Source organism: Ochotona princeps, chromosome X (assembly GCF_030435755.1).
Source record: "Ochotona princeps isolate mOchPri1 chromosome X, mOchPri1.hap1, whole genome shotgun sequence".
Lineage (NCBI taxonomy): Eukaryota > Metazoa > Chordata > Mammalia > Lagomorpha > Ochotonidae > Ochotona > Ochotona princeps.
This window is the reverse complement of record NC_080865.1, coordinates 1,971,980-1,999,414: the sequence shown is the minus strand read 5'-3', so window position 1 is coordinate 1,999,414 and position 27,435 is coordinate 1,971,980. Positions and strand designations below refer to the sequence as shown.

General features: G+C 42.4%; 1 protein-coding gene across 1 annotated transcript in view; it reads right to left on the bottom strand.

The window, feature by feature from the left end:
• The window catches only part of NHS (NHS actin remodeling regulator), a 325,568-nt gene that overhangs the window by 196,428 nt on the left and 101,705 nt on the right, over positions 1-27,435 (bottom strand). The gene's annotated exons all lie outside the window — the stretch shown is intronic.

Here is a 27,435-nt window from a genome sequence, read left to right as displayed (position 1 = left end):
GAGTTTATTTTGACATGCAAGAGTGTATGAATCAGAAGGATGGAATGAGTTCTCATGACTAGAGGCAAGTGGAAAGATTGGCCACATAGGCTCCAATGGGAAAATCCAAATAGTTTCACCACTCAATTAAGAATTGCATTACTTGGGGCCCGGCGGCATAGCCTAACAGCTAAAGTCCTCACCTTGAAAGCCCCGGGATCCCATATGGGCGCCGGTTCTAATCCCGGCGGCTCCACTTCCCATCCAGCTCCCTGCTTGTGGCCTGGGAAAGCAGTCGAGGACGGCCGAGGGCTTTGGGACCCTGAACCCACATGGGAGACCCGGAAGAGGTTCCTGGTTCCCGGCATCGGATTGGCGCGCACCGGCCCGTTGCGGCTCACTTGGGGAGTGAATCATCGGATGGAGGATCTTCCTCTCTGTCTCTCCTCCTCTCTGTATATCCGGCTTTCCAATAACAATAAATCTTTAAAAAACAAAAAAAGAATTGCACTACTTAAGTACGACATCAGCAGCTGCTATAGAAACAATGGGGTCCTTGGATACCATTTGTATTAGCCATGTGAGGAAGCCATGCTTTCTCCATTGCTCATTACCAGCAGCTCACATTGAAACTGTCTATGTGACATGCTCTGAGCAATACAGCAACAGAAGAAGCAGGTATCTGCAGACCACACTGATGAATGTGACTTCAACTGGGAGGCTGTGCAAAGACTGTGTGCAATGCTTGGGGAGAAGTATGGTGGGATCAGCCCTTCAATGGAAGGCAAAATTCTAAGTCCAGCTCTGGCTCTCCACGGGGTGTCTTTCATTTCCAGAGGCCTCCCCTACTGAAGGGTGATGTCTCCTTTGAACTGGGACAAAGAAGGTGCTTGAAAGGAGAGAAAAATAACAAAGCCTAATTAAAGTCAGAGATAAGATCACCAGGGGCCTGAGACAAGTTTTGAAACAGACCTGGAACTAAGGGACTTTATGATGTGTCCTGAGGAACAAATGCTGGAGAGGAGTCACTGTAAGCTGGATTGAATCTGCTGTGTGAGCACCACAGAGATGCTGAAATTGGTGCTGTTCTTATTTTGGCACGGTTGCCGTAAAATAGCATTTCTTTACTACAACTGACATTTTATTTAAAGTACACAGCTTGCATGAGCCTGTTTCCTAACCACTTCTGATTGTTGATTGGAGAGACAGCAGAGCTCAGCAGAAACACCAGAGCAGATGGATAAGCCCTGGGTATCTATATTTCAGCTTTGTGACCCTAAGTAAGCTCCTTAACCTGACTGTGAACCTATCTTAACCTGTTCCAAGTTTGTTCACTTGCAGAATTGAGATGGAAATTATAAAGCAGGCCCTTCCTGCCTCAGGTAGTTATTATATTATAAAAGTAATATAAAAATTCTGTATAAAAATCTTTTGTAACAGTAACAAGTCACGGAGATGCAACATTGTTTTTTGTATTATCAGAAGTTTAGGAATCAAGAATAATGCCTTCCTAAAACACCATTTGTTGGACAGCAGCGCTTTTAAAAGGATTCTACTTTAACTTCTTCCTGTCAAGTGCTAAACAGATTGCGTTCAGTTCCCTAAGAATGTTGCCTGACTGTACTGTAATGGGCAACCAAAAAAAAAAAGCATCACATGGTGGTTACAAAAAGGTTCTGGGTTTCAATCCTACCTCTAACTTTGGTTAACACATGGCACCTTAATGTATCCGATTTCCTTCGCACAACTACCCTCCAAAATTTTGCTTTACCCTCCTCCCTCGTGAGAACTGGTACTCAAACAAATGCACATACACATATGTTCATACAGAACTATTAACCATCAGCTAACAGGTGGGAAAAGTCCAAAGGTATATCAATGAATGAAAAAAGATGCTCTATCCATAGACTGGCATGTTATTCAGCCTTAAAAAGGAATTAAGTACTAACATGCTGTACTGTGAATGAACCTTAAAACATTATGTTAACCACAAGAGAAAGACTATTATATGATTCTAAGTGCATGCAGCATTCAAAATAGGCAAATCTATAGGGGCAAAAAGCCCCTATAGGGGAATGACAGAGGCAGACTGGCTTATGGGATACAGATGGTGCCATGGTGTACCAGGCTAAGCTTCTACCGTGGTGCTGGCATCCTATATGGGCACCGGTTTGAGACCCAGCTGCTTCACTCCTGATCTAGCTCCCTGCTTATGGACTGGGAAAACAGCACAAGATGGACTCCCATACCCACATGCTAGACCTGGAAGAAACTCCTGGATCCTGGTTTCAGACTGGCCTGGCTCTGGCCAATGTGGTCATCTGGGAACTGAACCAATAGAAAGAGAATTTCTCTCTCCTTCTCTCTCTGCAATTCTATCTTTTAAATAAAAACAAATCTAAAAAAGTAATAATAAGTGGGTATGGGATTTCTTCTTAGGTGATGAAAACGCTTTGGTACTAGACAGAAATGATGGGCTACACACCATTATCAATGTACTAAATAAGAGTTATTCACCTTAAGAATGCTTAATTTTATGTTATGCGAATTTCACCTCAAATGTATTCAATAATGAGTAATATTAGTAACACCCTCAAGCTTGCCATGAGGATGTAATGAGTAGAGAAAATGGGTAAAATGCTTAGCACTGTGCCTGGCATAGAGCTCACACCCAAGGGATGCTGACCTTTATCTTGCCTGCATCTTACAGAGAAACAAGATGAAACACCAAAGCCACATTGTGAGAGATGAACTGGATCAAGGCAGAATGTAATTCTTGGCTCCTAATAAAAAGGGTTAATCTAACTTATGCTCTAAAGACAAATGAACACACCCTGTTTCCTCACCTAATGAGTCCAAAGCCTCTCTAGTCGTTTCATCTATGTCTTGGGCAATGTGCCATTTAGAGAGGTGACCAGACATCTCAAGTAAATCACCACGAGAGCAGGCCAGTTCCTTGCTGAAAATCCTCAGTCACAGCTGAATTAAAAGGAGCAACTGTATTTTACACTCTGAAAGGGAAAACCCTTTCTGGCAAGAAGCACAGAGACTCCCCAGAGGCAAAAGTTTCTGAAGATTTTAAAAACACACCTGGGATGTCTTGCCAGTCCTCATTTTTTTCACTTTGATCTTCATTATAGTGTGGTGAGGTGTGGTTGTAGGTATTTGTAATTTTCCAGCTCAAGGCAAAAAATCCAGCACAAGTGAAAAAATACAAAAGGTGTGACAGACAAGTTCAAGTTCACAGCCACAATAGAGAAGATCTCATCATATAAATACCCCAGATGTCAAAACAGCAATAACATCATTTCCTCACTCATTCGACAATTGTTAATGATCCACGAACTCAAGTACCCATTTCTGAAGCCTAAGAAACATGGCATGTACAGAAGTCATCTTTTACAAAGCAGAGGGTAGAGATTTCAGTCAGGTATTTGCTTCTTGGCTATTTTGATCTTTTTTGCTTTAGAAAAAAAATGTTTAATAAGACTAACTAGTGGAATCATAAAAACCAGACTCAAGCTGAAGAAAAAGATCCAACTATAAAAGTATCTTAAAAGTAGTCTCTTCAAACTGTCCTATCATAATATGTTTAGTCATTTAATTCATTTGGTGTTTTTCCAGCCCTAAGTATAGTCAGGGGGAGACACATCACAGATTTATATACATGAAAGAGGCGAACCTACATGACAAGGTAAATTTCTAACTAGAAGCTAGCTGCAAAAGAGTCTGGGAAATGTAGTAACTAGCTTGCCAACCATTCTAGTACAGGACAGGAAGGCATGCTAGAAGAAAGTAAGACAGATGCCAGATACCAATCCATTACTTTGTTAAAAATTAGAAAAAAATTTCTGTTGTTTCTCTCTCACTCACTCTCCAGGAATTACTAAGTCACAGGAGAGAAAAAAGATTCAAAAGCCTCTGAGATTTCACTAGTACTATCAATTGAAGTGCTAGTGATCTCTGTAATATTCCCAACTTCCAGGCAAACATATTTGTAAGAATAATAGATGAAAGATGACCCTGTTGATGCTACTTCTAGAACTGGATACTTTGTAGATACAAGGTGACAAAGTTCTTCCTTGGCTATAAGTTGAATTTCACACATGGTTTTTATTTCTACAACTTCTACTTCTAATTAAGTGAAATCCACAAATGGATGATTTTGCTGAGAGTCAGATATGAAATAATTCTGGACGTGAGAACTGAATTGAACAATAAAGAGGAAAGCACCTGAGGTATTCCCAGAACATCAATGGAGGCGGCTTGGGAGAACAAGAAAAAAAAGCCCACATCCAACCATCTTCCCACATCAGTCCTGGTTCCACACCCCCCCTCTCTTACTTACACACACACACACACACACACACCCCTACTCACTATTTTACTCTCACTCACTGGAGAAACAATAGGATTTGATGAAAAAGATTAAATCTTGAGTCATGAAACCTGTTTTTGATTCTCTATTGTCTTTGGCAGTCACTTTCCTTCTCTGACCTTCAGCTGCTCATGTGTAAAAGAATGCTGATTCCCAACATCACTCATTAAGCAGATGGAGAAAATGAAATCTTGGTTCTGTAAAGTATATGACAATGAAAATGACAGTTGTTCTTTTAAATCACCAAGGATACCTTGCATCACCTGTCTGAGATGAGTACAAGGTAAGAACCTGGTACTAACTAAAGCTGTTGTTGCAGAGTGGAAGAAGACGGTCATGCATGCAAGGTGGAATATGAGTGGTGCAGCCTAGTTAGAGGGCAATCTGGCCATTTCTCTACTACGAGAAAGCATACAGTCATCTGGACTGTAAATACACTGCAGAGAATTTACCTCAGGTCCATATACAAAAGTTATCCAAGTTAGGTGTGAAGGGATACACAGTGTACAATGCTGATAGCAGAAAATGGAAAACCCTGTATCACTGGGTTCAAGAAATTACAGTATTTTAAACACTACGCATCTGATAAAAAGAATGGATAGCTCATTTAGAACTGAAAGGAATTTGAGGGTATGTTATTATGGAAACTGAAAAGCAAGATATTGAATATTGTGTGTTGTCTGAAATAGCCTGATAGAGAGAGATTCACAGGCACATATACGTACACACAGGCAATTGAATAAAACCTTTCTGGGATGACACACACAGATGTATTGGGAGAAACCCTAACTCAGGGAAGAAGATATTTCATTTCATTTTATTCCTTTGTTAAGATTGGCAGGATTTATTTTTAGCCATGTACATATACTTTAATTTCTTAAATTGAAGCTTAATATACTACAAGAGAAAACTAGTAAATGGAGTTTAGAAATCTTTGTTGCAAATGGGGACTAAAAAAATAATGAAGAAGTTAGCAGATGAAAATGCACTGATGCCAAGTGAGGTACTCAAACTCAGCACTTAGGAAACATCGCCCTGTTGGCTATGTGTTGCTCTCCATTTTCCCTGGATATTCTTGTCCTCAGAAATCATGAAGGGTAAGAGGGGGCAGAAGGGGCCCGGCGGCGTGGCCTAGCGGCTAAAGTCCTCGCCTTGAAAGCCCCGGGATCCCATATGGGCGCCGGTTCTAATTCCAGCTGCTCCACTTCCCATCCAGCTCCCTGCTTCTGGCCTGGGAAAGCAGCTGAGGACGGCCCAAAGCTTTGGGACCCTGAACCCGTGTGGGAGACCCGGAAGAGGTTCCAGGTTCCCAGCATCGGATCAGCGCAGCACCGGCCGTTGTGGCTCACTTGGGGAGTGAATCATCGGACGGAAGATCTTCCTCTCTGTCTCTCCTCCTCTCTGTATATCTGGCTTTCCAATAATAATAAAATCTTTAAAAAAAAAAAAAGAGGGGGCAGAAGACACTAGAAGAGTCAAAGTAAGGAAAATAAATATGGGAGAAGTACGTGGATGTGAAAAAACACGATGCAGAAAGAGAGTGGGGAGAAGTCAAAAGACACACATGCTTTTTGAACACCACGGCTCTGTGAAGGGAGAACAGCACAAGAATCAATTTCACATCTCTACTCGTACAGTTTATATTTCGAGCACAAAGATGGCTACGGGAGAAGCATACATGTCTTGCTAGCTGAGATTCCCATGAAACAGCAGGTATGCCACCTTTTTACAGAAGACTCTTATTGTTCCTAACATTTATGTGGCATTATATAGACAGATGAGAACCAGCACAGAACAGTAACACTCTCAAATCTCTGCAGATTCAAAAGCTGTAGAAATTACTAACAAAAACACAAGCCAGTGCCCCAGTGTCTTTCAGAACTATGGCTCTAGGGGATGTTAATGAAATCTATCCAAAGAGTGGATTCCAAGGTGAGACAAGGATGGTCAATGCCTGAATGAAGCTGAGTGGACTTCCCAACCGTGGAACATCTGGGCCACTCTAATAATGTTTGATGCACTGTGAATTCCAACAGGGTCGTACATATGTAGTGTCTCCCAGACTTCCTGTCTGGGGAACCCTTTCTTTTAAACATGGTGCTATGTTGGTGGATCTCAAAATGTGTTTTGGGAAGTCAAATAATTCAGTTATTTCTCCTTCTCAGTGCTGGTATCTTGTAATTGATATGGGAATTAGACATTTATGCCACAGAACACCAGATACAAAAGAGCTATTTCAGGTTATGAATTAGAGCAAAAATAATAAAAGACGTTATGACAAAAAATATCACACACACACACACACAAATTATCAATTTCCTTTGTCATTGTAGCCCAGAGATGAATTTAGGAATTATGTATTTCAACTCCTTCTGTGTACAAATAATGAAACAAAGCACCCAGATAATCCTAAACATACAGGAAACAATGCAGGCAATTAGGAAATGAGATGTTAGAGGCAGATGACTGAATTCAACAGCCAACATCCTGCAGGAAATTGAATAAGTTACTTGTCCTCTCTGGGCCTCTATTTCCCCACTTGACTACTGAAGATAGCAGTAGACTCTACCAGATAAGATGGAGATACAGATTAAGTGGGGCTCATGTTTACAAAGCATGCAGGCCAGCACCTGGACATTGTACATTCTAGATAGCATTTCCTAAGACAAATCAAAGTCACTGGAACCTTGGGGTCCCAAACTAGAGCATCCTTATTCCAACGTTATCACTCTAACACACTTCTACTCTAATAAATATGTTAAAAAGAAAAGGGGAAGGGGAAGAGGTAGGGGAAGGGAAGGGAAGGGAAGGGAAAGGAAAGGAAGCAGGAAAAAAAGAATGGTTCAGCCATTATCAAAAAGTCTATGTTAGGGCCTCTTCCCCTTTAAGCACCAAGATCCTATACTGGCTCCAGTTCGTATCCCCGTGCTCCACTTTCCATCCAGCTCCCTGCCTGTAGCCTCAGAAAGCAGCAGAAGACAGTCCAAAGCCTTGGGACCCTGCACTTGTATGGGAGACCTGGAAGAGGCTCCTGGCTCCTGGCTTCAGATTGCTTAGTTCTGGACATTGCAGCCACTTGGGGGAATGAATCAGTGGATGGAAAATCTTTCTCTCTTCACTGTAAACTTGCTTTTCCAATTAAAAAAAACCATAAATCTTTTAAAAGTCAATGTTAATGAAAGGTTAATAGACCTATCATAGGAAGGATAAATCTCAAAAATTCAAACAGCACTTCCTGGTTCAAAAACAATAACGCAAACAACATTGTGTCATGAAATAGATACACATAAGATATGAGGGGAGGGACAGGAATTCAAGGGATGTATTGATTGCCTTTTTCTTTCCAGGCTTAAGACAAAAAGATTAGTTCAATTTTTAAAGAGGATGCTCATGGCCTGCATTAGAAACCAGGGAGGTGGACACCGCAGCCTCGGAATACTGGAAGCAGCAAAGAGGGAAAGATCACAAAGGAGATGTATTAGCACTCAAAGGAATGCAAGGTGTGTTTCCAGCAGGTAAGTGCTAAGTTGGCCTATAAATTTAGACTGAGGCCCCCCCCCCTTTAATTTGTTCTAAAGCAGGTGCATTTTCAGATTAGAAAGCCTTGACTTCATAAATGCAAGCTATTCTTAAGTCAAATGGCATTAGTTGCCTAATGTTGGCACTTAGTTTAAGCATGAACGCCGAAATGCACATTTGCTAACTGGAGCATAGTGAAGGTTCCAGACTGAGAAGGGACAGGGAAAGAGGGAAAAGAAAGAAGGGTACGGAGAGTGCCTGCATGTCTACTAGTTCTCCACTCCCTCTCTCCACTTGAAGAGGTGAGAGATGGGCAAGGTCACTGAACTACCCATGATGCCTTGTTCACTTGACCTTCCTTGGGAAACCAGTCCCCACCCCCATCCCGAGTTTTGGAAGCAAATATCCAACTATTTTCAGGATAATAGGCTATTTATTAATGCAGGACAAAAAGGATAGAGGGGACCTGAGGAAACAAATAGGTTGGTTTCTTTTCCAAGTATTCACAGGCACCAATTTAGAGTGGTACTTAAAAGTCTGCCCTGTGAAATGAACACTGAGGTGAAACATATATGTGTATGTGTAAATATATACATATATGTGTGTATGTGTGTGTATACACACACATATATTTAGCTGAGTTCAATGAAGTTTCCACCAAGCAACTAAAACTGAAAACATAAATGGCAGAAACAAAACATGGGGGAAGCTGCTTTCTTTGAAATTGCACCATAGGGGCCCGGCGGCATGGCCTAGCAGCTAAAGTCCTCGCCTTGAACGCCCCGGGATCCCATATGGGTGCCAGTTCTAATCCCGGCAGCTCCACTTCCCATCCAGCTCCCTGCTTGTGGCCTGGGAAAGCAGTCGAGGATGGCCCAAAGCTTTGGGACCCTGCACCCGCGTGGGAGACCCGAAGAGGTTCCAGGTTCCCGGCTTCGGATCGGCGCAGCACCGGCCCGTTGCGGCTCACTTGGGGAGTGAATCATCGGACGGAAGATCTTCTTCTCTGTCTCTTCTCCTCTCTGTATATCTGACTTTGTAATAAACTGAACAAATCTTTTAAAAAAAAAGCAATACCTGAAATTATAACAGTCCAGTAACATTCAACACATCCACACATCTTGATTTTCCTTTTTCCCGTTTTGGCTATGTGTAGTCTCAGGAAGGTAAGTCCCTCCAAATACCTGAAATCTTGTTGGGTTCTTCCCAAATGGCTGTGGTGTACTTCTTTATCCACGTAAACCACACTGTGGCAGGAGATTCTTCAACATTCATCCTAACAGCTGCCACTTACTATTTACAACACAGCAGTTTTTATATAAGACTATATCATTTAAACATCCAAATAACCCTGTCAGATAGCTATTCTCTCCAGTTTCACGTGAGTCTGGGAGCTATTATGGGCCGTCAGCTAAAGAAACTTCCACAAGTGACCAAGTAGTGGGACCAAGACTCAAATCGCAGCCTGCCTAACTCAAAAGCTTCATGTACTTGATGCTGAAGAGCTGTTCACAATACCTTTGCAGCCAGTCACCACTGAGGCACAGTGCAAAGCTCTCAGACACACCCCCTGCCCTTAGCCTTGCCCAGAAAGTAGCTGCAGGCTTAGCCATTTCTTGCCTAGTGCTGCCCCTTCAAAGCGGACACTCAGAGCGGACAGCCCAATGAGGAAACACAGCGAGATGCTACAACAGGCAACAACAGGATTCTAGCTGGGGTTTTCCTTTGAATCTTGTCCTTCCCCTGCACAGCCTCCAGATGACAAACAAGTGATAAGATGCAGTCAGAATCAGGGAAGGCTCCCAGCAAAAGAAAACCTGACCTCAGGTTTCAACCTAGCTACCAAACATTCACTTCAGACACCTGGGTTCCCCAGGTTTATGGCTTAAGGAAGCAACTGCATGCAGCACTGTAGTATCTGCTGCTTGCTTTCCATGTTTCAAAGCTCCAGCTTGGGAATCATCTCTGGAAGGCCAGACTGGGAGAGGGCTCAGCCTTCCTTTCCCATCTAGCAGGAGATTTATTTCATCACACCACTTATCATAGTTATCAGTTCACACACGTGCTTCAGAACGCTTCTGCAGATAAAAGCAAAGCAGCTTCCAGGCACAGAAGGCTCAACTTGATTCCAACATCAGGATTAAAAGAACAAAATATATAGAAACCTGTAGTCAGAATAAAGGCAGGTGATTCAACAGTGCTTTCATAGAACTCTAAGCTCATGGAAATCATGCTTAGTACTTGCCCACACACATAAATCCCAAGTCCCTTTTGGAGTCCCAGACAGCAACGTGTGAGGTGATAGTATCACTCTCCATTTTCAGTGGTCTGGGCACCCAGAGTGCAGTAGGAACAGAGTGCCCCACATAAAGGTCCCTTTGGCCAGGGCTTTGTGTCCATCTTCCAGCTGCTGTGAGTGGTGCTTACCAGTGGCTCAGAACTGCCGCCTTCTCTGTAGAGTTGACTGTTGAGAGTCAACCTGCCTGGAGTTGTTCCTTTCTCATGGTCAGATCCCAGTCGTTAGCTGACTGATACAGCTACAAAGCCCTCTTCCTTTGATCAAAACAAAACAAGACTCTGAGATCACACACCAGCCCAACAAAATCCCAGTCCGCATCACCTTCCTTTGTACAACTCCATTTCTTCTGAGAGTTCTCTTCCACGCAGTAGAATCCCTGTCCTGGACATTGGCTCCAGGAAATTTAACTCAGCACAGAAAGTCAAAAGCAAAATTAAAAAGAAAGCAGTAAAATCCTGAACTAAAGCACCCCATGCAAGCAAGATTACTGTTGCAATACAGTTGGTTGTACTTTCAAACAGTAGTATTATAACATTCTTAACAGGAGGGCAAGGAATGGAAAAGATGTAGCAGGGACGTGGCCACCAATTCCAGAGAGCACAGCCAGTGCTGGAACAGTTTGGATCACACCGAATCTTGGAACTCCTTGCCAGGTAGCTCCATAGACTTGCCCAATTTCTCATTAACTTCACTTGAATACTATGAGGGAGGTTTACTGTATTATATAGTTCAGGTTGTTAAGCTCAAAGTAGATAATCATAACCTCACCAATTTCTACCTATTAGATTTCCTAAATCTACACAAAGCCATGAAGACAAAGCTTAATATGAGCTTCCTGTAAGCAAGCAGGTTAGAAAATCTCACAACTCACTAAACTATCCAAGGAGAAAGGACACTGAAACTAAAAGCTATTTCTCCATAGCTACTGGTTGAGTGTGGCCAAGGTTAGGTTCTCTTTGATGTTTCTCCACAATCACTCTGATCTAACCATTATGGAAGTCTGGCCTTGGCTGAAAATCTCATTTTTCTAGTTTCTTGGGGCTGTATCTGGCTAAGTGGAAGGTACAGCACCATCATAGCAATATCACTTCTATCGTTTGGTGGTACTAAATCACAGATACGCACCAAATTATGCCAAAGATTGTTAGACTAAGCCAAGTAGAGTATATGACAAGAACCTCTAGATTGCAACACTCTGGATTGAGAAATAATGTGGCACTGGGTGCCCCAAGCTTTGAGTTACACTTTGTTTGAACAGTTCCAACGACTCTGCAACCTTGAGGAGAGGCAAGATTTTACGAGGGGATGAACCAGGTGGAGGCTGGAATGGGACACCACCAAAGGGATGTCTCTGTCTCCTTCGAGATGCCTGTGGGGACAAGACCAACAACATTCAAAGGAGGAGATGAGATCACAGAAATAGGAAATTCCATACCCTGATGGTGAAGTTTGGAAAGAGCACCTTTAATTAGATTAATAGAATTACAGCATCTGGAGATTAACTTAGCAACATCTAAAATGCCAAAGAGGTACAAACCCGTCAGCCAGAATCTTCATTTCTAGTTACGAAGCAATGGCAGTCCACACTGGCAGCACAATGGAATAACCTGGGGAACTTTAAAAAGTACAGGTGGTGACAGATGTTTGGTGTAGCAATTAACTAAGATGCCACCTGGGGGTGGTATCCCATGTCAGAATGCCTAGGGTCCAGCTCCAGCTTTGCTTCTGATCCCAGCTTCCTGCTGAGGCACACTCTGTGAGGCAGCAGGTGCTGGCTGAAGTACTTGGGTCCCCGCCACCCACATGGGAGACCTAGGTTCAGTTCCAGACTCCTTCACTTAGCCTGACCCAGCCCTCGCTGTTGGAGGCACTTATGGAGAACGAACCAGGATAAGAAAGACCTCCTTCCTGTCTCTGTCCCCTGCTGCATCTCTCTGCTTTTCAACTCAATTTTAAAAGTTTGTCAGTTTTATATAAAAACATACAGGTGCCTGGGACCCAACCCTAGCAGCTCTGATTTAATCATTCTAGGTGCAGCCTAGCGGTGGGACTTTAAGAAGGTCCTTAGCCAGTTCGGATATGTAGAAAAGATTGAGATCTACTGCCCCGGAAGCTTTTCCCCTGTGTGCCACAAGGACATCTGACATAACTGTTTGTGGCAGCACTGTTTGCAGGAGCAGGAAATTGGAAGTAACCTAAATACCATCAACAGAATATATAACTAAATCCTACTTGCTTTTTTTCTAACAGCATTCCTCGGGGCAGTTCAAGATGAATATAGTAGAGCTGTATGTACTGATATGTTTAAGCTATAAAGCAAGTCATAGGATGATATATATAATACTATGCAGATTTATACACAGTTTCAAAACATGTCAGTTCCTTTTTTGAATATACATTTATGTGGTAGTAATATTAAAATGTATCAAATTGAGAACTGATAAATAAAAAATTAGGAAAACAGTTAACTTTGGAGATAGCAGGCATATTCAGATTAGGGAGGAAACACAGGAGCTTTCCACTCTAAATGTAACATTCTGTTTCTTCACATAAATATAAAGTAAGCATGGGAGAAATGTTAGACTCGACAGAACTGAATAGTGGATACGTAATCATTATGTGATTGTCTGTTTGCAAGCTTTCCTAATACATATTTAAAGCCACAGAACATAAAAGTGATCAAGCAGATAAAATGGCTCATCACATGCATAAACCCCAAATTCATCATAAACTCAGCTGCACAGAGAGCAGAAGCAATAATGTCTTGAAAGAAACCTGATGAAATCTTAGAGACCTTTGACTATTTAAGCTTTATGACATCTCAGAAAAACAAAACAAAACAAACTCCAAGGCACAACTTTCATGCTATCAAATACTGCTGTGTATATTTAAAACAAAAAGGCACCTGTCAAAGGAAATGAACAGGGTACTGTACATTTTGCATGTTCCCATTCATTCAGCAGAGCGTTTCTTTTTTTGACAACCAATTGTGCACCTGCCCTGAATGAGGTGTTAGGTTTCCCTTTTACCTCTTCCCAATCATGAACCCAAATGACCATGAGTTTCCTTTTTCACTGGTAAGGGTTTACAAAACTGTGCTATGAACCACAGAAAATGATTTTTCTTACTCCAGGGTTTTCCTATTTTGGTTTAAGGGCATCAGATGTCTCCAATTATCTACACTGAAGGACGTGCAATGAACAAAAATGAAAGTCTTGCAAACTACCTTACCACTGATGGAGAAATATAAATGGGAAATGGAATCCTGGCCGGGAGGGCGGGGGGAGAGGGAGGGCTGTGAGACAACATCCAGCAGACTGGGAGAGCATTCCACCGAACTACAAAGTTTGGAATTGACATTTACAACAGTGCTGATTAAGTAGTATGCAGAATAGTTAGCCTATGCCAGTGCTTTGGGTCTATCAGCTTGTTGCCAAACCAGTTCTCCTGGCAGGACACTTGGCAGCACTTTCTCTGACATCTGCTTGCCAAGATATTCATTGACATAGTGTTTTGTTGAGTCAATGGAGCTTTGGTTTCTCTGTCCCCAAAGCAATAGAAGTTTTTGTCTGGGCCTCAAATGTGTAGCCACTTTCTCTAACCTTTGCAAACTTCAAGCTCCTCCCACTTTTGATCCTGGAAAGTGGTCAAAAATGGCTGGCTGCCAAATCTGTTGGAGATGCAGGGAGGCCACCAGGAGGGGCCTTCAGAGGTCCTCAAAGGACAAAAGCTTAGAGGTACATAAGAGACTGGCAGATAGAAAGAAGAGAGCAGTTAGAGTATTTTTTCCCCTTTACTCTATTGTCTCCTGTGGAATTTCAACTCCCTTCTATCCCCTAATCCTCCCCTCCCCCAACCTCCAACACCCTTGACTCACTTTGGTTCTGGCTTCAACAGAATGCCTCTAGCCAATTAGATTCTCACAGCCTAGTCCCTTCCCTCTTTCCCTCCAACTTAAGAGTCGCAACAGCTTCCCAACATTGCTAAACTCTGAGGTACCTTATGATTCTCTAGTTGGCTTCCCAGGTTGTCATTGTTAGTGTAACCAATTCCTTGTACTAAATTCTCTCAGTGTGAAATACAGTGGTTACATTTTCTTGGTTAGATGCCCAATGGTACAGACACTTGGAGGCGGTTGTAAAGCAACGGGCTGCAAAAAGCTTATCATTTACATCTTCCTATTGGCACATATATGGGTTTTGAATCTACTTTTTGAGTCAGAAGACCTACACTCATATTTTTTGCTCTAAGCTGTCTAGCAGAATAATATTGGACATTTACAGAAACCTTTTAAGCTTGTGTTTTCTCATCTTAAAAATGGAGTGAATGGTGTCTCCTGCACTGATTGCTAAGAGCTTTAGTTGAAATGATATACATAAAGCAACCTGTATATCTAGAGTGTTAAAAAAAATCTAGCAAGTATTACTGGTCAATTAGCAGTAATATTAAAGTTTTGATCCATGGGTGACAGTTTCATAAATGATTCATTTTGTAAACACAAAATATTTGGTTTTTCCTGTCCACTTATCATTAAAGGACAGTTTTTAAAAGATATTGTAGAGTTAATATTTTCCTTTCTTTTACAGAAATGTTTGTTATGTAAATACACAAGCAGAAAATGGCAGAAGTAGGACTGTTAAGCTGTGTCAGAACAAGCCCAGGCAACAGATGTGTGAGGTAAGGCAGTAAAGAGCATTCACTGGGCCTGGCCATATTCCCTGAGAGCATTAAAACGTTTGTGTGCTGCTTTGCAGCTTCAAATAGTTGTTTACAACCCCTACAGGTTAGAATGGGGGAAAATGAGTTGAAAAGCAATACTTGCTCCTATCTGATCACCTGCCCTTGAGTTAAACCGACTCAAGCTGATTTGTCCATGGTCCCAAGCAAAAGAAGCAGTCGTGACCATCAGGGCTCTGAACACTTGCAGCAAGAGCAGGTACTTCTCCAAGGAACGCCATTCCAGAGGCTGTGAATCCCTTCTTGGATGTGAAAAGCTTTTGTTTCTTAAACTTCTCCCATCAGTCTCCTGATACCTACATCAGGGAAACGAGCTTTATTTCTCAACTGAGAATCCCAGATGCTCAGGAACAGACTTTCATGTGAGTGTGAAGTGTGTCTGTTTGCCTAGGAGCAGAACCTTGGATGAGAAAGTGTGCGATGCCCCAGTGAGGAGAAGTGCGTTCTAGAAAAGAGGTAAGGATTCAAAAGTAAGGGACAGGGACACCCACGCCAAGCCTCCAGCTTCACAATGTTTCCAAGACAGAAGGGATTTTCGGAAGAGATGAATAAATGTAATTCCCTTATATTTTGGAAAATATAGCTATGTAGAATTAATCCAAGATTCTTCCAGACTCTGTTGTATATTTGATTACCTAATTCAAGGTTTCTACCACCCTTGGAGACACATCTCATTTGGCCTACTTTTCAGAATGAGCAAACAGAACTAATACATGAACAAATTAGACTACAAACTTGGGATGCCAAGGAGAGCATTCCTTGCCCTGCCTTGCCCTCCTGATTGGCAAGGTCTTTACATTCATCAGGTAAAGCTTCTTTGCTAGCCTTATCTCTCTTCCATATTCAAGAGACAAATTAGTGTCCCTGAAATGGTGATTCTGTATTTGTGATAAGCTTCCAGAAGATGCCAATGCCATCCATCCTCACTGTCTGCTGTTCTTTGTTCATTCAAAATGCACTCAGTTCACTAAGCACCTGCTATCTTTCAGGCAGTGCGGTAAGGGCTGGGGGTTATAGCACTGGACAAGCAGAGAAGCAGACAAAGCCCTTTCCTCACAGAGTTTACATTGGGGTGTAAGGAGACAGGAAATCAATATAGGAATAAACAAATAGTAAGGCATCAGAACATGCTAGTAGCAGTGAGATAGACAGTGACTGAAGATTGGGATGGGAAATGGTTTTGTTCTGGATCCATACTCTTAGGTCACTGACCCATGATGGCTGGACTCAAACAACTGGGCTGGCATTTCTGAATCAGGCCATCAGCAATGCAGAAGATAACTTTCACTATTTGAATCAGAACAACAGGGAAAGAGAAGTGGCTGAGGATACGGCTATGAGTCAATATTGCTTAAAATTGGCCAACGGGTACCTTACGAAGGTTCATCATATTGTTCTGTTGATCCAGTTCTATATTTGATACTTTCCAAAGGAAAAACAAATCAGAATTCTAGTATGTAAGTGGAGGAAGCATCCATCTGCCCTGTAAGAATTTTAAAATAGCATACATTCTCATTCTAGATCAAAGTCCTAAACCTAGAATTCAGTACATCTGGGAACTTAGAGGAAGATTTTAAATTTCATTTTCAGTCATCTTTAATTGAAATGCTGCATTTCTTTCTGTTATGAATGCAGGCAACCAACCAGAATAGCATTAACGAGATCTGTTACCCTGTCACCAAGAGAAACCACAGATAGCTCCATCTCACAGAAACAGCTGTCACAGATATCTGGAAATATCACAAGTTTAACCCTTTGTCTAGATCATGCCAACTAGAAGATTAAGAAAAATCACATACCTTACCACATCACAAATTCACATGGTCATAACTGCAACTCCTTTGTAATTCTGTTTTGTTTTATGCATTTTTATGCCTGAGTGGGAGAAGAATCTAGGCTTCAGGAGCCTGCCCCAGGAGTCTCTGGCATTGAAAATGTTAAGAATGCTGCTTTTACTTTCCAGCTCCAGGTGGGATTTCCAGAACACAGACCATGAGAGCCATGACACACATCCATCACGCTCCCAAGGGAGTTCTGCCAGGTCCCACTCGCCACAGGGGACCTGTCTCCTGCTATAGCTCCAGGAAATCTTCCTCCCCCCAAATGCAGGCTTCTTAAAGCCTCAAGCCAAAATGTCATCTGAATTGGAGTTTTCAGAATGGAGGGGAAAGCAGATGAATGCATCTGGAAGTTTCCAGTGTCTTGGAGATAAGCCCTGACACTCCAGTGTGAAAGAGAATTCAGCCAATGGGTTAAGAATTGTTGGGCAGTGAGCCAAATGAAATGTCACATTCTTCTCTGCTTTCCTTTCTCAATCATTTGTGTCTTATCTACCGGCATCTCTGCCCACAGCAGAAACTCCTGAATGACACTTGTGTAGTCATCAGATGCTGACAGGAGAGGCTGGCAGGTGGAAGGGCAGGGGAGGCAGGTGGGCTGCAGGGAAAACACACTAATGGGATTTTCTTCTGGCTTGGAGGCTTTTCCAGACCAGCTTTAAGGAAGGGAGCATAGACTGGCAGCACATCCTACCTGGTGCACATGTGACAAGCACACACGTGTGCTCACAGCAATGAAACTGTACTTTATTTGGGGGTTTGCAGCTTCTGGCTCCCCCAAGCTCCCCAAACTAGGGGCTGTAGATTCTCTCCCAGCTTCAGGATGAAACTGTTGTTTGTACCCACCTACTTTTCCAGTGAGGCTTCAGGGTCCCTGTACAACTAAAGGTGCTCAGGGCTGTGCTGTTTTGTCTTCCTAGTTTCAGGGAGCAGAGCCTGGGGCCTAGGGACACCTGTTAACAAGGCCAAGAGGGCCTGTTCACTTCCCCTTGCCTTTCATCAAGGACTGAAATTACAGCTCCTCCCCTGGCCTCGCCTTTCGGAGTCTGTAACCAGACACCATGGGACAGCCAAGGCTTTACCAGCACTCAGAGGAGAAAGAAGGCAAGGGCAGGAGCATTCCAGAGGGAAGGGGACACTTGAGGACATGCCATGTCATGAGAAACTAGGGACTCAGATCCTGTGAGAACTGGAGCACAGCTATCTCACCATGGCATCAATCCCGTGCCAAGGTAAATCTTCCAGCCAGAAAATAATACACAACTCAGGAAAGTCAAAGGCCGCCCTGGAATACAGCAGCCCCAAATTAGCAGCCTCCTAAAGCCCGAAGGCAGAATGATAGAGAGACAAAAACCCTTGATAACTGCTGAGTGGATCACCAGTCACACAGTAAGAATTCCTGTTGGGAGCAAGGCCCACATTTTGGGCTAGCTCAGCCACTTTCCAGCTGTGTGGCTTGGTCAAGTCTCCTAGCCTCTCTGGGACTCAGTAAACAGAGACAGCAAGATCTGCCCTACCCAGATTTGCATGAAAACTAAACAAGATAACATTTATGCTAGCATTTGGCAAATTGCAAAGTGCTCCCTTGTTGTTCAACAAGCTCCTTTCTAAAGATTTACTGTTTGAAAGGCAGCCTGATAAAGACACATATATACACACAATAGAGCGAGAGTGTGCCAGCGAGAGAAAGACAGTAGAGAAAGACTCTTCCATCCACTGGTTACTCTACTCTCCAAAAGGTCACAATGGCCAAGGCTGATCTAGATGGAAGTCAGGAGTTTGCATCTTGTATATGAGTGGCATATAGGCCATTACGGCTGCTTCCCAGGAGCACTAACAGGGAGCCAGATGGGAGTATAGTAGCTAGGAATCTAACTGGTGTTATGCTTCTTCCTATCTAAAGTAGGAGAGCAGAGTGGTTAAGAGAATTGGATGAGCTGAACTATCCCCACAAGACAGTTAAATGCATCTATTTATATAAAAAACTTAGAGCAATGGCTGGCACAAAGCAACAGCCAATAAAAGGTAGTTCTTCTGAATTCGAAAAACTCAAAATCGACATACCGTATGATCCAGCAATAGCACTCCTAGGAATATATCCAAAACACTTGTTTTATGAGAAACCAACATGCACCCCTATGTTCATATCAGCACAATCAGTAATTGCAAAAACATGGAAGCAACCAAAATGCCCATCAGCAGAAGATTGGATAAGAAAGCTATGGTTCATCTATTCCATGGAATACTACTCAGCTATTAAAAAAAACAAAATGCAGTTCTTTGTGGCCAAATGGGCCCAACTGGAAACCATAATGCTAAGGGAAATGAGCCAATCCCAAAAGGTTAGATACCACATGTTTGCCTTAATTTAAGATGATATGACGTTATGTAAAACATGTAATTTTATGTATGTTATGTTATATGTTGTGTATAAACTAAAATTGAAATGTCAATGAGGTGGTTAAAGAAATTGCATTTGTTTTTAACATATTGGTTACTCAATACTATATCAATCAATTCCACAACGAAGTTAATTGTTGCTGATGGTATGTTGGAGCTTTTAATTGATCGGGATGATACTCTGCTGGCTCTGTCTTCAGACCAGAGAGGGTATACCTAAGAAGCCGTTGAACTTGACTGGACAACAAGATGCTGGACTCTATGTTTGGTATATGCTTGCAACAGGGGAATCTCAACTGAACTTGAACTGCGGTTATGCAACAAGGTGGAGGAATCCACCATGGTGGGAGGGTTTGGGGAGGGGTGGGGAGAATTCCCAGTACCTATGAAACTGTGTCACATAATACAATGTAATTAATGAATAAAAAAAAAAAGAAAGTAAAAAAACAAGGTAGTTGTTCTGATCATTGTTTGATTGCTCAGTGACAGTTGTTCTTTCTGCTCCCACTGAGGGTTAAGTATTTTGCCTTACCCACTGCTTTGGGGCTTGGTCACCAGGACCTGTTTGTCCAATCAGATACTGACATGAGCTGAAGCTTGACATGAGGCCACTGTGTGCCTCTGTCAATGCCACGAGGCACAATGTTCCAGAAGAACAAAAGCCATATGGAACAGACTGGAATCAAATCTGAAATCTAGGGCCACGCCCAGTGAAGATCAGCCAATGCACAGACCTAAATCTGGAAGCAGCATCGCTCTGGCCAGTCTGCAAAATGGAAAGCCCAAGAATACTCACAGACACTTGCTACTAAACTTTGAAATCAGTTGCTTGGCAGCATTAGTTGATTGATAGCTATTGGTATTTTATTGTGTGGCTACATTTTTCACATTTCAGGGTTTTAGCATCAAATTTTAAAATGCACTCCATTATATTTTTGGACTACTCTCATAGAAAAGAAATAACAGGAAGAATTGTCTTTTCATTGTATGACATATAAAACAAGCATTTGTTGATTCATTCAACTCTCATTTACTAAGCACTTACTGCATGCAGACACCACACTAGGTGCTGAGAAAACATATGTTTCAAAACCATTCGCATTTAATCTCCACAGCTAAATCATCTTCTGCAATCCAATATGCTGATTCTTCGAGAGCAGAGCCATGCCCTGTGATGCCACTAGAATCCACCTAAGTCTTTAGGCAGCCATGTGTCAGAACAGCAGGAAAGCTCTCAGTGTCCAGGAGCCTTTCAGGCCTGTAGAGAGCTCTGCAGCCTCTAAATTGCCATGAATGTTTAGAGTCCACGGCGCTGCCATCCTTTTTCCTGGATAAAACCCAGCACACACCTCACACTGCAAAGGCAGTGAGTTGGATCTCTCCTCTCCCAATCTTTAACAGCCGACTGCCTTTCTGGGGCTCAGGGAAATTGAAAAGCAGTCCATCTGGAAACGCCTCAGAGAGCTGATGCTGTTTTAGAACCTGGCAGAAGCAGGGATCAAGGGCTGGGCTGCTATTTTATCATCCTTTGTATGTAGGCCATCTAAGAATCTATTATCCAACCTGGGCCAGCCGGCACAACTCCAGGTCATCATGTTTCAGAGCTGGAGGGCACCTCAGAAACTGTGTTGCCCACACTGCTCTCACTGATGTCAGCCTCAGCTCTGGGGATGAAGAAATGGCTTAGGCTGCAGATGATTCCCTTTGGGCCCCATCGCAAGCCATAAAATAATGCATCTCGTGTGCAGAATGTTTACAACTCTCTAGGCATATTGCTTTTCTTATGTGCAACATAGAATGTAGGAGCATTAAAAGAACTGGTTAGTGTAATTCTTCTAAATGCTCACTTGGTTTCTAGAAATTCAGGCTGTGTCCTAGGAAGCTGGAATTAATGCACACAAGGTTGGATTTGGCGCTACACAAGGGCCAAGGGCGAAGGGCCAAGGGCGAAGGGCCAAGGTCCACAAGGTCCACAAGATGTCTTGGACCTTCCATGGCACAGTTAAGCCGAGCTTTAAATTGGCAGTAAAGCTCAACTTCTCCTGTCTGTCATTTTATTTCCTGAGGATAGTGGTAGCTGCCAATACGTACAATGTGACTTTCTCCCCACTGTAAATGAAGACAGCAGGGAAGCTTCTTACATGAATTATTAGGCCATTATTGCAATCCAACAGCACTGCCATCCCCTCTTAGAACAGTATCAGTCTCTATATTAACCACGCCTTCCATTCTGTATTTTGGATGCTGTGACATCTGGAACTTCACGGATCCCAAAAGGCCTGGCTCTTCCAAGGCTAGCAATTTCCTAGAGATGACAAGTAATTCATTTGGGAGCATGCCGTTCCCATACAAATCTACAAATCTGGAGTCCACACCCTCACTTCTTTCATGGGGCTTTTACAACTCCAGGCTGACACTTGGCCCTAACCACTCACACTCAGGTATCAGACAACCGGGGACCAGCCTCATGCTGCAAAGCCGGCTGAGATGATCCAAAGGGGCCAGTACCTCACCCATTCCTTCCTAAGGCGGCCACACCACAGGCTGTCCTTCCAGTGTTTCCTCTGTCCCTCTGCCTCCTGACCAAGCCTGAGACTTCCCTAGGCAGCTCCCCTACTGCACGGCGTGACCCCTCCAGCTTGGACCCGCAAATTTTTTTAAAAAGCCTATCTTTTCCTTACAGTACAATCATCTTCTGGGCTCCTGGTCTAATCCTATCTAAATGGCAATACAACTTACATTTTCACAGAGTTTCAGACCCCAGAGGGAGTGAGACCTCAGCGAGCAAGCCGAGGCCTTCTATTCCCAGGGCCAGCTGCCTCCTCGCGTCGTGAAGCGGTGGCTCCAATCCTCACCTTTGGAAAGGTCAGACCTGAGAACACATGTGGCGCAAAAGAGAATGTTTGATTTTAAATGAAAGTGTCACTAATCGTGTGCAGAGATTCCATGACATCAATAGTTTCTCCATGGTTAATTTAAGCTACTAGTATGAGAAGAGATGAACAGGACGGGCTAACAGCTCCAAGACCGCTGGGTTGTAGCGAAGGCTAGGGAAAACACATGCCCAAGGCCTGGCACGGTGTCTGCCACAGACAATTGTCAGACCTGTCAAGAAAGCCCTTGCTAGCTTTTTGGATGAATTTATAACTGAAATTCAGTATTTCCTTCAATAATAAATGAAGGTAACAAACCATATAGGTACTAACAGTACTTATGGGTTCTTCATAAATAAACATTACAGATATTTCCATATAACATTACAGATGTCATCTTGAAATATTATTTACATCACCACTAATTCTTGTTATCTGATTAGCAATAAAGAAGCATAAATCTATTTCACTATCACAATTTCAAAAATAATTTGATAACTGTGTTTCAATATACTTGTCTCTCCCTCTGTAGCCCACATATTAGAGTTTATGCATTCAGAAACTACAAAGCATTCTGAGACAAGACCCATCAGCTGTCAAAGGGGTCTACATTGAAATAAACATCAAGAATCCTGTAGATTGATATTTAAAAATTGGTAGGCAGTTTATCATCATCCTTTTTATTGCTGTCATTGGTATTATTATTCTCAGACTCTGGGGGCATTAATAGCCTTGCTTGGATGAGAGCCAGTGGAGAACATCTCAGCTCTGTCAGCTCACAAGCTGTCAGAGTATCAAGGAGACCATGGACCAAACCTGCCCCTTCCCTGCTCACCCACCATGGTAACTGCCAGTCTCTATTTATTTCTAATGAGTTATATATGCAATTACTTGTACTCGATTTAAAATAAAATGTAAAAATATTCTAATTTGTAGAAAGACTTCAGATTGGCTCAGCTCTAGCCACTGTGGCTACTGAGGTGTGAACCAGTGGATGGAAGATCTTTCTCGGTAAATCTTTCAATAAAAATAAATAAATCTGTAAAATGAAAAAAGAAATTTCACTGCAGAAGCTCCTCAAGCTTACTCCAGGCAACCAAAAACACAAACTGAAGCCACTGTTTCATTCCTCTGCACAAACCTTCAAGTTAATATCATTGGCATCCCTGTGTTAGTAATGAAAAACTGGATCACAGTTACTTGTCTGAGGTCGCACAGGTATCCAAAGTCACATGGGTAGCGGGTAGCAGAAGCAGAATGTGAGCCCATGTTCTGAGCCATTACTCTGAACAGGTATATCCTCACAGAACTACAAAGACTAAAGATCAGCTGTTTGGGTACAGTTAAGCTCTATTTTGAGGGCAGTAGTGACTTTAATCCTGGGGTGACACATCAGCCTTTGATATTGAATCCGAGGAGATGCAGTTCCTGCTGCTTTGACAACTAGGAGGCAAAGGATGCTTTTCCAGCTGAGTTCCTATGATATGGGCATCAGCGATCCTTCCTGGTTGCCTGCTGTCTTCTCTGTGCCTTAAAGGATATGTCAGGAAGGATCACTTCTTCTGAACTTGATGCTTCCTTACAGTGCCTGCTCCAGAGCTCTGCCCCAGGACATGATGTCAAACTTCCTGCTTCTGGATTCAGCAGAAAACACCCTGACCTCCTTTCTCCTATGTTATTTTTCAAACTAAGAATCTTCTTCACAATAACCTTTGAGTTACCCATTATGAAATTCTGGTAGACTCACTGAGGTCCTCAGACGAGGTAGAAACATTACCCAAAAGTATTGTGCAGTCACTTGATACCTTTGAGTCTACACCTTGTCTTATAATTACTTCCTTAAGCTCTTCAGAATGGAAGGATCCATTTTACTTGAAACAACCAAGCACTCAATAAAGGCATTATGTTAGCAAATGCTAAAATAATGACTTTTTACAGGGAAAAAATGCCCTGACTTGTAGTGCTTGCTTATTTCTATGGGATAAACAGCCTCCCATTACTGGTTCACAGCAGCCATTAAGCTGATGTCACTAAATGTGTTAGCGAGAGATACATACCATTGGCTCTTGTGAATAAACAGATTCCAACACACCACAGCCCAGGACCCAGCACTCACACGTTAGGAAAAAGGCCTTTTAACTTCTCAAAATACCAAGGACTATCTAGCTGTTCATGAAAATAATAAGTGATTTAAGGAATCGGAATAGCACTGTGGGAACAAAAAGCATTGCATGCATTCTGTAAAAAAAAAAAAAAATAGTCCTTACGAAAGAGGGTGGGGACCCAAAGTTGGAAGCAGGCAAGGGCCAGAGAAAGCTCCTCTCCCTAGTTCCGAAGGAAGTTTACTGTTCTTCTGTTTCTGCGGGCCGCTCAGGGATCCTGGTCTATGAGGAAGTCACAGGTTGTGGTTGAGAACCTGCATTTCCCTAGTAACATATTGGTTAATCAATACCATGTGAATTAATGCCATAATGTTGTAAATGGTTGTAAATATTATGTTGGGTTTTTTACTTGATTGGGATGATGCTCTGCTGGTTCTACCTTCAGACCAGAGATGGTCTCACCAAGAAGCCATTGAACTTACCAGGACAATAAGAGGCTGGACTTTATGATTGGTCAAAACCTCCAATGAAAGAATCTCAACTGAATTTGAACTATGGAAATGCAACAAGGTGGAGCAATCCACCGTGGGGGGGAGGGGCGGGGGGAATCCCAGTGCATAAAAAAAATGTGTCACATAATGCAATGAAATTAATAAAAAAAAAGAGAGAGAGAAAAAAGAAGTAAAAAAAAATAGTTACAATCAGGCAGAGAAGACCAAGCAGCACTCTAGTCAGGAAAGGTGCACACTGAGCATAAGCTCACTTCGGTACACATCTCTCAAAGTCTTCACACCTGAATAAGCATTATCATGTAGTTCTTACACTCACATCTTCAAAAGCACCATGAGACTGGTCAGCCACATTGCCGTAGCTTCCTGAATGACTCTCAGATCAACATGAGCTTAGGGTAAGACCTCTGGGACTTTGTTTGGTTTCCCTTTAAAAATACTTTTTATTGACTTATTTCATCCCCTGTGAGATTGTTTAATGATACAGATAAATACAATCACGTGAATGAATAAAATTCAACTATTCTAAAAAATGCATAGCAATCGTTATGACTAACAACAGGCCATCTACCACATACCCCTGATTTCAGAGTCAACCTCAGTGGTATTTGTCTCCACTGGAACTCTGAAGAGGACTCCACTTTAGCAAAGAGCCAGCAACTGTCATCATCTCCAGTCATGCAAAGGACAACTACTGATTATTTACTTTAGAACAAACAGTTTATATTTGTGACAGGTACAATAATTAGCGATGTAGAACGACAACAACAACAAAATAGCCTCTTTCTCCTGAAAGTGAAAGAAAAGAGATAAAAACATAGAGAATTGAAAAAAATTAGCATTCACATGGATCCTATACCAGAGGGCATCCAAGAGTTTGGGAAAGTTGAAAACTGAGGGCAAGTGCCCAGTGTGGTAGCCTAGTGGCTAAAGTTCTCGCCTTGCAAGCGCCAGGATCCCATATGGGCATTGGTTTTAATCCCGCAAGTCCTGCTTCCCATCCAGCTCCCTGCTTGTGGCCTGAGAAAGCAGTCGAGGACGGCCCAAAGCCTTGGGACCATGCACCCTCATGTGAGATCCGAAAGAAGCTCCTGGTTCCTGGCTTCAGATCAGCTCAACTAAGTCCATTGTGGCCACTTTGGAGAGTGAATCAACAGAAAGAAGATCTTCCTCACTGTCTCTTCTCTGCATATCTGACTTTCTAATAAAAATAAATAAATCTTAACGGAAAAAGAAACCTGAGGGCAAAGGCCTTCAGAGATGCTTAAGTGTAAGAGATAAAGAGGCTGGTGCTATGTTCTGTCCTGTTGGAGGTTATGAAATGGTTCTCCTTTGACATCTTGGAGAACAAGAATTAGATTTAATCATATCTGATTGCCATGTATTGTCATATTATACCAAGATTAGACCATATGAAGGACAAATTTGTGCAAATATTATCTGTTACTGAAAACAATTCTCCAAGGTAGGTATTTGTATTCTCATTTTATGTATGACAAAAAGAGGTTCAGCAACTATTCCAACAACAAACTGCTGAGCAACTAAGCCAAGAGGCAGTCTCCTACCAGGATACAGGAACACTGAAAACAGTAAAGAGCAATAATATTCTGTTTTTAGAGAATAGATTAGTTACAGGGGAGAGTGATAAGTTAATATCCAGGCTTAGTAAAACATTCCCGGTTGGGTGACTGATCCAACTGCTCCAAGGAGCCAAAAACGTTCTCAGGACTTTTCCCAGGTTAGGCAGTGAAAGAGCTCACTGGAGAGCCTGCAGCTTCATTCTCCAAGTCAGGTGTGTTTCAACCCCAACAAGTAAGCTCTGGGAGAAATGGTTTCTAGTAGCTCAACATCTACCCGCTTTCCTTCCATTTCTATGGGGACACAGCATCCCAAGATAAAGATGAAGCTTCACATTCCAGGAGTGGGGACCTGTGAATCAAGTTTTAGTTCATGCATTCACTGAAAAAGGCGGCATGCCCAGATCTTGAATGCTTTGTCTTATGGGATAAGAAGGGACTTCTGCCTTCTTTCCTCCTCCTCCTTCGGTCTTCAAGGTGGAGGTGATCAGTTATCTCGAACTACTGAGATGGGAGCCTCACCAGGATGACAGAGCCCCCAGGTGGACCAATACTAAGTCTCTGATAAGCATATGAAGGACAAGTAATCCTTCATCTAAGCCACTGTCATATTGGGTCTTTGAGCAGTCCAACGCTTCTTTTAATCTGCTGAACTGGCAACTCAACCCTTAGTCATATATCAAAGAGAAAAAAAATCCACCAAAAGAAAGAAATACATCAAAGTTCACAGAAACTTGGTTCCTATGAGTCAAATCCTAGCAAAACAAACAAAAAAAAAGTCTAAACATCCATCAACAGGAAATGAATTGTAACATCATGGACTGCTATGCAGCAACATAAAAATGAAACACTGATGCACCCAACATGGATGAATGCCACAGACACTTTGGAAAATTCATTTTGTGTGATTTCATCCAGTTGAAGTTAAAAAACAGACAAAATTAATCTGTGGTTACACAAGTCAGAATAGTTAGCTCTGGGTGGCATGCATGGAGTAGGAAGGGATGTAAGAAGGCCGAGGGCTGGTAACTACACTCTGTTTCTCAGATGGTTGTTGCACAGATCTACATATTGAAGGTAAGAGTTGTGTTATGAAGTTGTGTTATGAAGGTAGAAGTTATGTGTTATGTGTATGCTTGATGTGATTGTGTGGTTACATATGAGTAGAAATTTAAAAACCACTTTTCTTCTATGCATTTTGTTTTTAAACAAAATAAATTCCAT